Here is a 15,000-nt window from a genome sequence, read left to right as displayed (position 1 = left end):
CCGCTAACTATTCCTTTCGCTGAACATCCGCTTTACTAGCCCGCTAACTATTCCTTTCGCTGAACATCCGCTTTACTAGCCCGCTAACTATTCCTTTCGCTGAACATCCGCTTTACTAGCCCGCTAACTATTCCTTTCGCTGAACATCCGCTTTACTAGCCCGCTAACTATTCCTTCCGCTGAACATCCGCTTTACTAGCCCGCTAACTATTCCTTCCGCTGAACATCCGCTTTACTAGCCCGCTAACTATTCCTTCCGCTGAACATCCGCTTTACTAGCCCGCTAACTATTCCTTCCGCTGAACATCCGCTTTACTAGCCCGCTAACTATTCCTTTCGCTGAACATCCGCTTTACTAGCCCGCTAACTATTCCTTTCGCTGAACATCCGCTTTACTAGCCCGCTAACTATTCCTTTCGCTGAACATCCGCTTTACTAGCCCGCTAACTATTCCTTTCACTGAACATCCGCTTTACTAGCCCGCTAACTATTGTTTTCACTGAACATCCGCTTTACTAGCCCGCTAACTATTGTTTTCACTGAACATCCGCTTTACTAGCCCGCTAACTATTCCTTTCGCTGAACATCCGCTTTACTAGCCCGCTAACTATTCCTTTTACTGAACATCTGCTTTACTAGCCCGCTAACTATTCCTTTCACTGAACATCTGATTTACTAGCCCGCTAACTATTCCTTTCACTGAACATCCGCTTTACTAGCCCGCTAACTATTGTTTTCACTGAACATCCGCTTTACTAGCCCGCTAACTATTCCTTTTACTGAACATCCGCTTTACTAGCCCGCTAACTATTCCTTTTACTGAACATCTGCTTTACTAGCCCGCTAACTATTCCTTTCACTGAACATCCGCTTTACTAGCCCGCTAACTATTCCTTTTACTGAACATCTGCTTTACTAGCCCGCTAACTATTCCTTTCACTGAACATCCGCTTTACTAGCCCGCTAACTAGCGAGCTTGACTAACAGAAGGCTTGTATTAGTTTGAAATTAGTATGTTTTATTATAAACCAGACACAGATGATGATTATTTTAAAAAAAAAAAACAACATGCAGCTTTGCGTATTTTATCTCTCTATTTTTTGTCTGCTCAGCTCGAGGTCTCTCACACCTTCTGCTCACAGAAAAGCTGAAAGTTACTACTCGTAATTACGTCAGATCTTTAACCTGAACCTCCTGCTCACTCTCCCTCGCTCGCTCGCTCTCTCTTTCTCTCACACACAGTAACCGGAGAGCTGATGTGACGGGGACGACGTCTAGACGACAAGGAGGACGTGTAAACATCTCTGACCTCGTATCTCTCATAACTACAGTCTGGTGGGGTTGCGCAATCCATCACGCGCTTTATCCAAAATGTCCATGCCGAGAAGACCGCGAGTGGCGCCGTTAATCAGCGTCCAGCGCAAACGAACCCTGCTTTATTAACACTAAAATCACGCACCCTGTTAAACAATCGGCCCTGACGTTGACCGTTAAAGCACTCTGGACCCGGATATTCCTAATGGAGCTCATTAGGGATGAATACGGCGGCTGAGTCATCACAAATGAACTGAAATCACGATTAAAGCAATCAGATAATTTAGGAATCAAAATTTTCATCATGCCGTTTTTGATTTTAGAAAATCAGCAGGAAACAGTTCCTCTCGTGCTGCACGTCATAAATTCCTTCCTGGGTTTCTATAAATGAATAAACAAGTTTACTCTAAAATCAGGAGATCGCACACTAGCTCACATCGCTAGCTCGAATCCCGAACGATGTCGCCGCCTTTTTTTCAAACGGGATCGGGTTCTACGGTCAGATGAAGCCAGAATAGAGCTTTTTGGTAATAAACACAGAGGAGGTTCTGGAGCACACAGAGAGGTAGCCATATGGAAAAGTACCTCATGTCCACGGTTAAATATGGAGGTGGATCTTTAATGTTTCGGGGATGTTTTTCTGCCAGAGGACCTGGACATTTTGTTAGGATACATGGCATCATGGACTCTATCAAATATCAACAGATATTAAATGAAGTCCTGACTGCCTCTGCCAGAAAGCTTCAAAGGGGCCGTGGTTGGATCTTCCAGCAGGACGATGATCCAAAACATCATCAAAACCAACACAGAAATGGTTTACTGACCACAAAATCAAGGTCCTGCCATGACCATCCCAGTCCCCTGACCTGAACCCCATAGAGAACCTGTGGGCTGAACTGAAGAGGAGAGTCCAGCAGCGTGGACCTCCAAATGTGAAGGATCTGGAGAGATTCTGTATGGAGGAACGCTCTCAGATCCCTCGCCATGTATTCTCCAACCTCCTCAGGCGTTATAGGAGAAGACTCAGAGCTGTTATCTTGGCAAAGCGAGCTAGCACAAAGTATTGACTCAAAGGGTGCCAATAATTGTTGCACACCTATATTTAACAAAGATTTTTTTGTTTTTATAAACCTGTGTTGTTTGATATCCATGAGATCAGAGTATTTTTGTGAATTTTCTGAACAAAAGATCAAAAGGTTAAACAATGAAGACAATTTTTCACAGCCTTCTTTACTCATATTTACCAAAGGGTGCCAATATTAATGCAGGACACTATATATATATATATATATATAAGTAAAAAATGTATATAGAAAAATTCTTTACATTTAGTTTGGGACTGCTAAATAACTCTATAAAAATTTTCTTCAGTTTAATAAAAAAAAAAGATTTTGAAAAGCTAAGGCATTTTTTAAAGTTTGGCACAAAAAGAATTCATTCAATTTGATTTGTGTTGAAAACTGGTAAAAGATACACCACAGACACTGGGAATGAACAATAACAAAAACAAAAACCGCTCTAATCTAATCTAATGTCTGATTAGATCTGAATGTCAGTCTCATTCATGACTCAGTGATCATACAGAAGGCTCAATCCTCTAGAATTCAGTCGGACCTAATTATCGAAAGCTTCTCCGTCGCAGCTTTTTACAGCTTAATAAACAGCTGAAGCCTGGGGTTCTGTCTACGGAGGACGCAGGGAGGAAAAAAACACCCATGCAGCTGTTGCTAATAAACATGTTACCGTTCCTGGACTAAAAAAAAAAAAATAAACACAGGATTGTTTGTTTGTTTGTTTTTAATTGCATCAATTAATCTATTTTGTACAAAAAAATGAGGCAAAAGTCTCAGACAAATCCCACACCAGGACATAAAAACCCCCAGAAAAACCAAAATAAATAAATAAAAATAATAATCAACATCGTAGTTGAGCTCCGAGTAGTTATTTGTTGGAGTTTAATAACATGCGTACCTGAACACACATTCTCAATATAACAGGGGTTTGGGGAAAAGTCCTTTTCATTCACAACGTATACGGTTCAGGTTTACACACACCGTGCAGAATCTGCGCAATTAATCCCGTGTGTCGTGACCTGGATGATCCACGACACGATGTGTGTATGTTCTGTGAGAGTTCTTCACGAGTCCCGTGTTTATCCTGAGCAGTTAAACTGCCCACTGTTCTTCAGAAAAATCCTCCAGGTCCTGCACGTTCTTTACTTTTCCGGCATCTTCCGCATATTCGACTCCTTTCCAACAGACTATATGATGTCCAGATCCGTCTTTTCACAGCGAGGACGACCGAGGGACTCGTACACGACTATTACAAAAGGTGCACACGCTCACCGACGCTCGAGAAGACGACACGATAGATCAAGAGCCGGGGGAATGGGGGGTGTAAACTTTCGAACAGGATGATCGGTGTAAATCGTTATCATCTTGTTTAATTCTTTCCCAATTCAAGAAACTGTTATTTACACTGAAAATTTTCACATAAATATTTCTCATTGCCATTTGCTACAGTTCCAAACTATATTTCAGCCCCCGTTCGGCCGAACCCCAAACGACCTGCAGGCGAGAAATCGTTATTCCGTTCCCCGAGCCGAAAGGTAACGACGAAGCTTCCCGTATACTACATAAAGAAACTAATCCCAAAATAACAGACAAACGCTCGAGTGTCCACATGACTCAGCCGAGCTCAGAGGTCCTCACGCCGCGTCAGCGTTGGGCAACGTTTTATTTCCCTCCCGTTAATTACCCCTCAGGCCACTCCCAGATTTAATTATAGATCACACCTGAACCCAACCCTGTCTCATATCATTAATACGCCGCCGAACCCCGCCCTGACGACGCACGGCGCACGCGGCGCGGGAGAAACACGAGCGCTTCTCACAAAAGCCTGTAGTAAAAGTTCACTAAAGGGGTGGGGAATCAGATGGGGTCAGAGGTCATACATACCACACTGCCACGGCGACATCTGTTTTTCCTTACCGCCATGTTTCAGAACGTTCAGGTTTACAGCGCCGCCGCATTCCTCACGTCTCGTTCCCGGCACCGCTTAAAGCCGATAAATACCGCCACTTCATTCGCGTATTTGTTTCATTATTTTTTCCTTCTTTCTGTCGCATCTGTAGCGCACGTGTGATTTCCACAGAAAACGCTCCGGCATTTATGTCATTAAATTAATCCGGCGCATTTCATTCGAGGATACGCAAGGAGTTACGTGCAGGGAACGTACAGACCGCTCCAAAAATCCACTACGGTACACTACTTATTATTCGAGAACACGCTATTTAAATACTAGACTATTTCTACGAATGTTAGAAAGCGACAAACTGCTCCTTTTTCGACGCGCGTCCGCGACGCGCTGCTGCGATTGTCTCGGGACGATCCTACGGCGCTCGCGTGGTCCGACGTTTACTCGGTTCCCCGCTCACAACTTTAGTTCCTACCTGCAGCGAGTACCCTTTTCCCTTTTTGATGCATAGAAGAAAAACGTATGACCGCGGCCTCATCTCATCTGGTCAAGTACGACGTATCGTTAAACGTGTATAGAGACAATAGGAAGAAACATAAAAGCTTGGAAGGAAGTAGCAGAGGTCTCCGGTGCCTCTGGCGAGAGTACGCGGCTATGAGAACGAAGCTAGTACGAATCCGAGCACGCGGCACGTGAATCGAACTTAATCCGACGCATTCTGACTAGCAATTGACTAGCTGGACAGGCCACGCCCACTTACCGAATCAGTCACTACACGCCGACATGAAGCAAACTACAAGCGACACGAGCGACGTGCTAGCGCGGTCAACGTAGTGTCGTCCATCGCCATAGAAATAAAGATCAAGTTACTATTGGGATGTACAGATTTAAAGGGGCGGTCTGTAATATTTAGCTTTTAGCTTTTGGTTAAATGTAACATTTAACAATCTTTATTTTAGTCTGTAACCCTGTAATCTTTCAGAACAAAGAAACTTTCTGCGTCCTGTTCACATCCGGGGGAGGAAAAAAAAACGAATCACAATAAACGATACGATAAGAAAATATTGCTATTCGTTAAATAATAAATAACTGGTATGAATGTCTCGGAGAAAGCCGTCCCGAACGACTTATTCGTTAGACAAAAGAAGCTAGCAGCGGAGTCTGATTGTTATCACTGAGGTTTGAGATCGCTGAAATGTTTTCTCCTATTAAACGTCCCTGTAACTGTGCTAGCAATAACGCTAGCGATAACAAATCGGCGCACTGCTTTAAAGCAGCGGTCACCAACCCTGTTCCTGGAGACCTACCTTCATGAAGACTTTAGTTCCAACCATAATCCTGCCCACCTGACCACCTCATCACCGCCTTGAGAAGTTCTAGATCAGCTAAAACAGTTGCAGGAAGGTAGATCTCAAGGAAGAGGGTTGGAGATGTGATGCGTCAGTGAGCGAGAGCGTCCTATTCGTCAGTTCCTTTCTTCTTAAAGAAAGGAGAAGCACTCCAAGTACGCACGGTGTGTCGTCTTTTTTGTTGAAAGCAGCAGTGGATGAGCAGCTGGGGGCGGAGCTAATTTCAGGGTCGGAAAAAGTCTAAATAGGAGACTGAGACCAGCGAAAACCAACATAGAACCAAATGTGATTCTGAGATTGTATTACTATTATTATTATTATTATTATTATTATTATTACTACTACAGGTGTAGGAACACCTTTAAGGCTACGAACTGCCCCTTTAATAATGGAACATTTTTAGACGATGGTGTCACAGAAACCCAGCCTAGTGGAGTCGTCTTGGAGACAAAGGTGTGTGTGTGAGACAAGCTCGTTGGACAAGTTTTCAGTTCACACACACACACACACACACACACACACACACACACACACACACACACACACACACTCACACACACACAGTTGTGTTCATGGTTGAGTGTCAGCCATGCACTTATACTTGACATTTTCTACAAACACTACTTATATATACATATATACATATATATATATATATATATATATATATATATATATATATATATATATATATATATATATATATATATATACACACACACACACACACACACACACACATTCAACTTTCGCTTTTCGAGGGGTTTGAGATCAATAAGATGGATATGACACGACAAATCAGAATTTCAGCTTTCATTTCCTTAAATTTACATAGATGTGTTAAACAACTTAGAACATGGCACCTTTTGTTTGAATCCACCCGTTCTTTCGAGTCACCAAACGTATTGGAACATGTGACCGACAGGTGTTTCTTGTTACCCAGGTGACTATTTAAAGAATTAATAGCTCTGAAATTGTGCTCTTGGTTCGAGCCCTAGGTTTCACCTGCGAAGACTGCGTTTGTTGTTAAAAAGGATAAACCGACATGAAGACCGGAGAGCTGTCTGTGGGAGAAAATTGAGCCATTTTGAAGCTGAGAAAAGATGGATGAGAGGTTTTGCATAAGCACTGGGGATAGCCGATATATCGATTTGGAATGTCGTGAAAAAGAAAGAAACCTCTGATGGACCGAGAACCAGACGTGGAAGGGGTCGGCCGAGGAGAACAACAGCGGCTGATGATGGAAAACATTGTGAGAGCTGTGAAGAAAAACCCAAAAACAGCAGACAGTGACATCACCAACAGTCTCCACAGGGCAGGGTGAAGGTGTCCCAATCCACCTATCGAAGAAGGCTTCGAGAGCTGAAATATCGAGGCCCTACCACAAGATGCAAACCACTCATCAGCAGTAAGAATCAGAAAGCCAGACTGGAATTCGCAAAGAAACACAGAGATGATCCTCAAAAGTTCTGGAAGCAAGATGAACCTCTAACAAAGTGATGGAAAGGCCAAAGTGCGGAGAAAGAACGGATCTGCTCGTGATCCAGAACATACAAGCTCATCTGTGGAACATGGTGGAGGTAGTGTCATGGCTTGGGCTTGCACGGCTGCTTCTGGAACTTTCTCTCTGATCTTTATTGATGATGGAACTCATGATGGTAGCAGCAGAAGGAATTCAGAAGTTTACTAAAACAATCCGGCTTCCAGTTTACAGACAAATGCATCATGCAAATCATCAAACATACACCACTCATCACAGTTAGCTGGCTAGCTCGTCGAAAACGCGCGCAGGAGTTTCACGTACCGTACTATTCGTCTACGCCTTCTAGACGACGATGGAGGAAAGTTTTAACGAAAGAGACGCGAACGCTGAGGCACGTCCGCGTCGCTTCACCTTTCAGAGGTCGCCGTGGAAACCCGTCGGAGAGCGGCGTCTCGGCTCGGGCCTGCCCTGTAACGGACGTCGCGGTTCGATCCTCCGAGTGTACACAAGGTACGCAGGAGAGAGCACGCGCGTGCGCGAGAGAGCGAGAGAGAGAGGTAAAGAGTACACCATTCAAAGCAGTAATAAAAGACACAGATATACCGACGATATCTCAGGCAAGCGTATCGCGATATCGATATTATACCGTCGCATCGTCCAGCTCTACTTCATCCTCGAAGCTGTTCGTTGCTCCGAACGTCGAAGCTCATCGTTTTCACATCACGGTGATTACATCAGGCATGATGATAGGATGATATGCGTGTGTATAAGATATGATAGAGGCTTATACGAATAAATAAACACCCCCCAATGTTTACTGCTGTGACGTATTACCTGACATGACACACATAAGCCCGTTTGCTTTCTCTACAGTGACAACGCAGTGAATTTTCACATCATCATCATCATCATCATCATCATCTCTCGCCCTGCTGATCAGACAAGACATGACTCGGACATGATGTAGGATGAGGTATTAGTAGAATAAATCGGATACATTGTTTCTTATTGCAGGGCAGTGACACATCATGCATGTTGTGTGTGTGTGTGTGTGTGTGTGTGTGAGAGCAGTGATTAAGATGAGATGAGACATTATAGCACACGTAACACACAGATAATAAAGCGTGTTCTGGAATAATGGGATATATCTAGAACAGGCTGGAGGATGGTGGAGGATGCGGCGGCCCTCGGGATAAAACTTGCAATGTTTTTTTGTTTGTTTGTTTTTTGTTTTTAAAGCAAAACTACGCAGCGGTCGGTTTAAGAAAATGTCTGCAAAAATAAAAGGACAAACAACAACAACAACAACAACAACAACAACAACCTCCTGAACATTAAGCACGCAAAGCCAAGGGAGCAAGGGAGGAAATAAATCTGCAAATAAATAAATAAATAAATAAATAAATAAATGTTCAGTCGCATTTTGCCCCTCTGAGCTGATCAGATCAGATCAGGAGCAGGAGAGTTTTCTTTAGACAGAAATATAAATGAAGATATAGATATATAAACATAGCCCTCTGTGAAACCTGTCATTATGACGAATTGATTAGAAATGCATTTACCTGGAGACTTGTTCCGAAGCTCGTGCACACTTTTATTTCCGGCCTCCTCCTCCGCCGCTCTTTCTTCCTCATTTATCGCTTTTCGGTAAAGGGGAAAAGTATAACATTTTTTTTCCCGGACACAACTCTGTCTCTCCCTCTCTCTCTCACTCTCTCACTCTCGCTCTTTCTCTCTCTCTCCTCCTCCATGTTTGCGGCTCCTCCACCGACGACAACATTAGTGACGTCACTCCGCCCGTGTCACGTGGGCCCCGATTGTGGGCTTCTAAAAATAGGAGACCGAAAGAAAAGTACACAAGAACGCGCTCGAGCCCCGTTACACCCCCCAGCCCACCACCCCCACGCGCGCGAACGGGCTCCCGCTTCCTGCTTATTGGCTTAAAGGAAACGTCCCGCCTCCTGCGCTTTGGGGACTGTCCAATCCAATGCCGAGCGATTTCGAAGGGCCAATCCGAGTGGGGAAAAATAACCCAACCAGCCAATCCTGGAGGATAAAAGGCGGGAGGGTGAATATATACCGGAAGTACTATAGAGTGAGGTTAGCCCGCAGCTTAAAAGCGAAAATATGAAACGCGCTCGTATTTTTTTTTTGTCCGTTTTTAAACATGGAACTACGTTTTAAAAGAAATAAAAGTGTTAGTGTTAGACTACGCGTTCATTTACGCGAGACTGTTAAAAAAATTACTTTATCATTGAGGTTGCAGGAGCCGTTTGGTTGCCTTTAGCAACTTAGACCCCGCCCACTATAGATATGCGTCCAATCAGCGGTTAGGTCGTGAAAACTGAATGAATTCCTGTTTAGATTGTTTTAATAATAATAATAATAATAATAATAATAATAATAATAATAATAATAATAATAATGTTTGTTTTTTTTAATTAACATTAAGATGAGTTTAAAAAAAAAGTCAAATTAAAAATAAAATTAAAGTGAAAAAACAAATTCTGTTCTGAAATTGCCTTGTTCATAACATATATACTTATTAATAATATAAAACATCCATTAACACCATTTATGTCTTTCTCATAAGACTTTACATTGTTTATGTTCTTTCGACTCAGTAAACAAACAGAAATAAACCATTTCTTACCAATAAATTTGCGTCTATGTGAAATTTAGCTGAAATCATTACTAAATTGATCTTATATTCTTAATGAACAATGTTTTTGGGATACTTCAGACATGTTCATACACTCACTGTCCACTTTAATAGGTACACCTGTTTATTTATGGCGTTACCCAATCGGGTGGCAGGAGCCCGATGCATAACATCATGCAGATACTGGTCTCGAGCTTCAGTTCACATCAAACATCAGGACGAAGAAAAAGTGTGATCTCTGTGACTTTAACCGCGGCATGGTTGTTGGAACCAGACAGGCTGGTTTGAGTATTTCAGAAACTCCTGGGATTTTTTACACAGAACAGTCGCTAGAGTTTACCCAGAATGGCGCGAAAAACAAAAAAACAGTGAGTGAGCGGCGGTTCTGTGGGTGGAAACACCTCGTTGATCAGAGAGGGTCAGAGGAAAAGGGCCAGATTGCAGGTTTGAGCTGACAGGAAGGATATAGTAACTCAAATAATCACTCTTTACATTAGTGGTGAGCAGAAAAGCATCTCAGAACGCACATCACATAGAGCCTTGAGGGGGACGAGCTACAAGAGCAGAAGACCACGCATCAAAAACTTGATCATTATCTTCCCTGGATCTCTAAGAGATAAAAATGTAGCTATGTGAGTCGGTATGGAAAGGCACGCGTTCAAACAGTTCAGCACTTTTTTACAGGAGCAACATCGCTGATTTCTCAAGGAAATGGATGGCAAGGTCATCCAATTGTTTGTGCTAGACAACGAAGATATTTGGGTTTGAGACGAAGGAGGTGGAGGTGAGACGAGAGTTTAAGATTTCAGCTTTTATTTCCTGGTGTTACATCTAGACGTGTTAAACAACATAAAACACAGAGCCTTTTGTATCAGTACACCCAATTTCTAGATGAGCAAAAGTATAGGAACAGATCAGTCGTGAAGTAAACGAAAGTAAATAACACTGAATATTCGGTTGCATGTCCCTCGCTTGCAATAACTGCATCACGCCTGAGACTCACTGACACCAAACTGTTTGTTTCTTCTTCTGTGAAGCTTTTCCAGGTTTTTACTGCAGCTTCTTTCGGTTGTTGTTTGTTTGGGGTTGTTTCTCCCTTCAGTCTCCTCTTCAGGAGGTGAAGGTCTGGTGATTGTCTTGTCCAGTCTAAAACCTTCCACTGTCCCCCTGATGAAGTCCTGTGTTCAGGTGGCAGTGTGTTTTGGATGGTTATCTTGCTGCATGATGAAGTTCCTCCCAGTTAGATTGGATGCATTTCTCTATAAACTGGAAGCCGGATTGTTTTAGTAAACTTCTGAATTCCTTCTGCTGCTACCATCATGAGTTCCATCATCAATAAAGATCAGAGAGAAAGTTCCAGAAGCAGCCGTGCAAGCCCAAGCCATGACACTACCTCCACCATGTTCCACAGATGAGCTTGTATGTTCTGGATCACGAGCAGATCCGTTCTTTCTCCGCACTTTGGCCTTTCCATCACTTTGTTAGAGGTTCATCTTGCTTCCAGAACTTTTGAGGATCATCTCTGTGTTTCTTTGCGAATTCCAGTCTGGCTTTCTGATTCTTACTGCTGATGAGTGGTTTGCATCTTGTGGTAGGGCCTCTATATTTCAGCTCTCGAAGCCTTCTTCGATAGGTGGATTGGGACACCTTCACCCTGCCCTGTGGAGACTGTTGGTGATGTCACTGTCTGCTGTTTTTGGGGGTTTTCACACATACACACACACACACACACACGCACACTATCTGACTTTTTGCACTCACTTTATGTTGTGATGTTCATTGTAGTTTCCAGCTGGGGACTTTGAGACCCGTCCTCTCTCACGGACCTGGGAGCATCTCTGGGAAAACACACACACACACTTCCTTTAAATGGTTGTTTGCTTTCTGTTCCATACAGGTTGCCATGACTGCATATCAGCCATGTCCACGGGCCAGTTCCTCTTACACACACACACACACACACACACAAACACTCGCACACACATGAATATGCATATAGTCACACATTCACAAGCACAATACAAACACACACACTCTGATCTACACACTCCGCCACTTATAAACACACATATCGGGCTGAGTTCAACAGCTGCCCTTTGTGTCGTGCTGTTTCAGAAAAATAATCAGTAGCGGTCCGGTGTGATGAAGCGGCGTGACACTCCATTATCCTGAAGTGTTTTTATTCCTCTCTCATACCACAGCCATCCGACTTTCACGCGTTTTTATTCATTAAAGAACAGCACATCTTCCTTTTTACTCATTTATAGCTGCATTTAATGTTGTGGAATATCCGGTCAGCGTTGTTACTTCCCGTTCTCACTCACGTTACAGCAGCTAAAAACAATCGCTTCCTCACCAAACTCTCTTTTCCTCTCGAAGTTAATCAGACGGGGGGAAAAATAACCACCAAAAAATGATCGCAGCTTGTCGTGTTGCCGAGAAACCGCAAAGGAGCGTAAACTCCCCTGTCCTTTACCTCTGACCGTTACAAACCGAACGAGCTGTTCCTATGGAAACGATAGCGTATTAGAACGAGCGCATTGATATACATTCTAGAGAATTAATCAACTCCTTCTGACCGATCAGAATCCGGAATTCGAGCGCGATGTAGTTTTAGTCTTTAAATTTATTTTGACATAGAAGTAAGCGTACTGAACACTGACGTGTCCCTTTAATAGGGCGGATTTTTTAAGCAGGGATGAGCACGCCATGTATTCACAAAAACACACACACACACACATCATTCTCAAAGCAGTAAATGTTATTGACAGACTGTGAATCAGACAGCGACAGCTGCAAGGCTGATAACTCGCTCGTTTACGTCAGGGCTTCGTTCGATCAATGGCCGCTCGCCGATGGATAAAAATAACCGTGAACCCAAACCTTCTCGTTCAGGGACGCAAACAAGCGGGTGTTTGTTCTCCTCCTCCTCCTCCTCCTCCTGTGACTGATGGATGACGGATGGCGTTCAGCGACAGTCGAGGACAGGAGGCGAGGCAGGTGTGGCTGCGGAACGGCCGCGCTGCTCTCTGTAACGAGAGAGATGGAGGTGTGAGAACCGGTCTGAGACAAACACGCAACGCAAGGCGAGGCCGCAGTCGGGCCACACCAAAGCGCAGACACACTGAAAACACCGCCGCGCGACACGGAAACACCCGCGTGTGTAGATACGGTGCGTGTGCGTTCATCTCCAGCTTCAGGTTTTGCTTGTGTATGCACATCCTTCACAAGAGAGGTCTTCCCTTCTGAATGTAGCACGTTACCCTACATTAGGCCTTCATAACACAGTCATAAGAACGGTGTGAACCTTTTATAAAGCGAGGACGCGGAATTTCTGTAAGGCGTTCATAATGTACTGTAACTCAAACCTCGTGAGGTGATTTTAAAGGTTTTTTATACCACTTTATAAATCTTTACGTGTTATTACACCCGAGCGCTGCCGAATTCCGGATTCTGATTGGTCCGAAGGTGTTGATTAATTATATATATATATATATATAAAACGCAGCTGCAATTCACAGGTTTATATCCGCGTGCTCGTTCTAATACATTAGCGTTTCTATAGCGACCGCTTGTTCACTATGGCGGACGCTCCATATAAATGGACTTAAAAAAAAAAAACGTGTGAACGTTGATACGTGAATTTTCCTTTACGGAGATGTTTATTTAACACGAATGGAAGGAGTCTCCAGTGTCAGTGCTTTGGAACTATATTTATATGTAAATGTGCATAAATGTACAGTGCAGGTAAACAGGACCACAAACACAAAAATCCCCCCACACACACACACACACACAAATTTGGGCTCCATTAAGGATAAATCCGTCAGTGTGGGGTTGTTTTTCTTTTCTTCTTCTTGTGTGTGTGTGTGTGTGTGTGTGTGTGTTTGAGTTAAAGGCTGTTTTTTTTTTTCTTTTCTGTGTGAGAGCAGCTGAGATGGAGCTGTTGGTCTCCATGGAGAGCGAGTCGGTCTGCAATCCCAGCAGCTATGAGTCACCATTAGCGCACACAAAATAAAAAGATGTGTGAAACACAGCAGTCTCACACACACACACACACACACACACACACACACACACACAAACAAACACACACGTACGTTGAAAGCACAGTGATCACGGTATGCCCAGCATGTTCATGACACACACACACACACACACACACACACACACACACACACACACATCAGTATGACATCAGGAGAGTTTGTGCTCGTCTGATGTCGTTAATATTTCTCTTCACAGTCCGATGTTATTGAACGAAACGAAACGTCGTGCTGTTCGTGTAAATAGTTGTTTGCGTTAATCCGCCACGTAGCCATCGCAGCTGTGTAGACGCACTACGGGCCAGGCGATGCTCACGTTTTTAATCGGATAAATACTTACTAAAGGAGGTCTGAGTCACTGTAAAATGTCATTTGCGTGTATTTCACCTGTATATGAGTCGGATATGAGTTTAAGCGATAACGTGAAAGTCGTTACTGATGGCCGAAGCGTCACCGCGTCGTAATTTGAAAATTTCCAACACGTTTGAAATTTCAGTACGTTAATAAATAAATAAATAAATAAATAAAAAAGAAAAGTGTGTTAGTCGTTTAGTCGTTACAGCCTGGTACTTTTACACATTATTGTTATCCAGTTCTGTCTTTAGACCTGGGCTGGATGAAATAAATCCGGACGTCACTCCGACCCCGTGCTCCTCCGAGGAGACCCGTGATACCCCCTCTAGACGTTTAGGTTTCAGACCCTGAGGTCCTGCAGTAGGTTAAGGTTTGTTATGTGGTGGATTTCCAGGAGGAAGGTACATTACAGAGGTATCTTATGAATAAATGACGATTGTTAGAGGTCTACAGTAGAAACACGTTTCAATAATATTATTATTAAACTGCCCCTTTAGAATAAACGAAACGTGTTCACGCATACCGCACTGTGCAGACGTTTTAGACACCCTATTTCTTTCTTTTTTAGGTACAAACTTTGTCGGAGATGTTTTTATTTGACGCCTCCTACATTATCGAGTCGGTACAAGAACCGTTTCGATTCGCAAACGTTGGTTTTCCAGCACAAAATGAAACGCTACGGAAAAACGTCCGTACGTCGGTTTCGCCGCGAAAGTAAGACGCGAGCGCGACGGTCAAAGTCTCCAGGAGAACCGCGTCCGGTTCTGCAAGACGCTCGGTAACACCGGCAGCTCCTTCCCTTATAAACCTGCACAC

General features: G+C 43.5%; 1 protein-coding gene across 1 annotated transcript in view; it reads right to left on the bottom strand.

The window, feature by feature from the left end:
- hdac5 (histone deacetylase 5) overlaps positions 1-9,104 on the bottom strand; it is a 99,775-nt gene extending 90,671 nt beyond the window's left edge. The window contains exon 1 of the mRNA XM_053613271.1: positions 8,685-9,104. The gene's annotated coding sequence lies outside the window, so the exon portion shown is untranslated. The remainder of the gene's footprint in view (positions 1-8,684) is intronic.
- Between the last annotated feature and the right edge of the window lie 5,896 nt (positions 9,105-15,000).

Source organism: Ictalurus furcatus, chromosome 24 (genome assembly GCF_023375685.1).
Source record: "Ictalurus furcatus strain D&B chromosome 24, Billie_1.0, whole genome shotgun sequence".
In the NCBI taxonomy this organism is placed as follows: Eukaryota; Metazoa; Chordata; class Actinopteri; order Siluriformes; family Ictaluridae; genus Ictalurus; species Ictalurus furcatus.
Note: the sequence above shows the minus strand (reverse complement) of the source record. Positions and strands in the feature narration are given on the sequence as shown.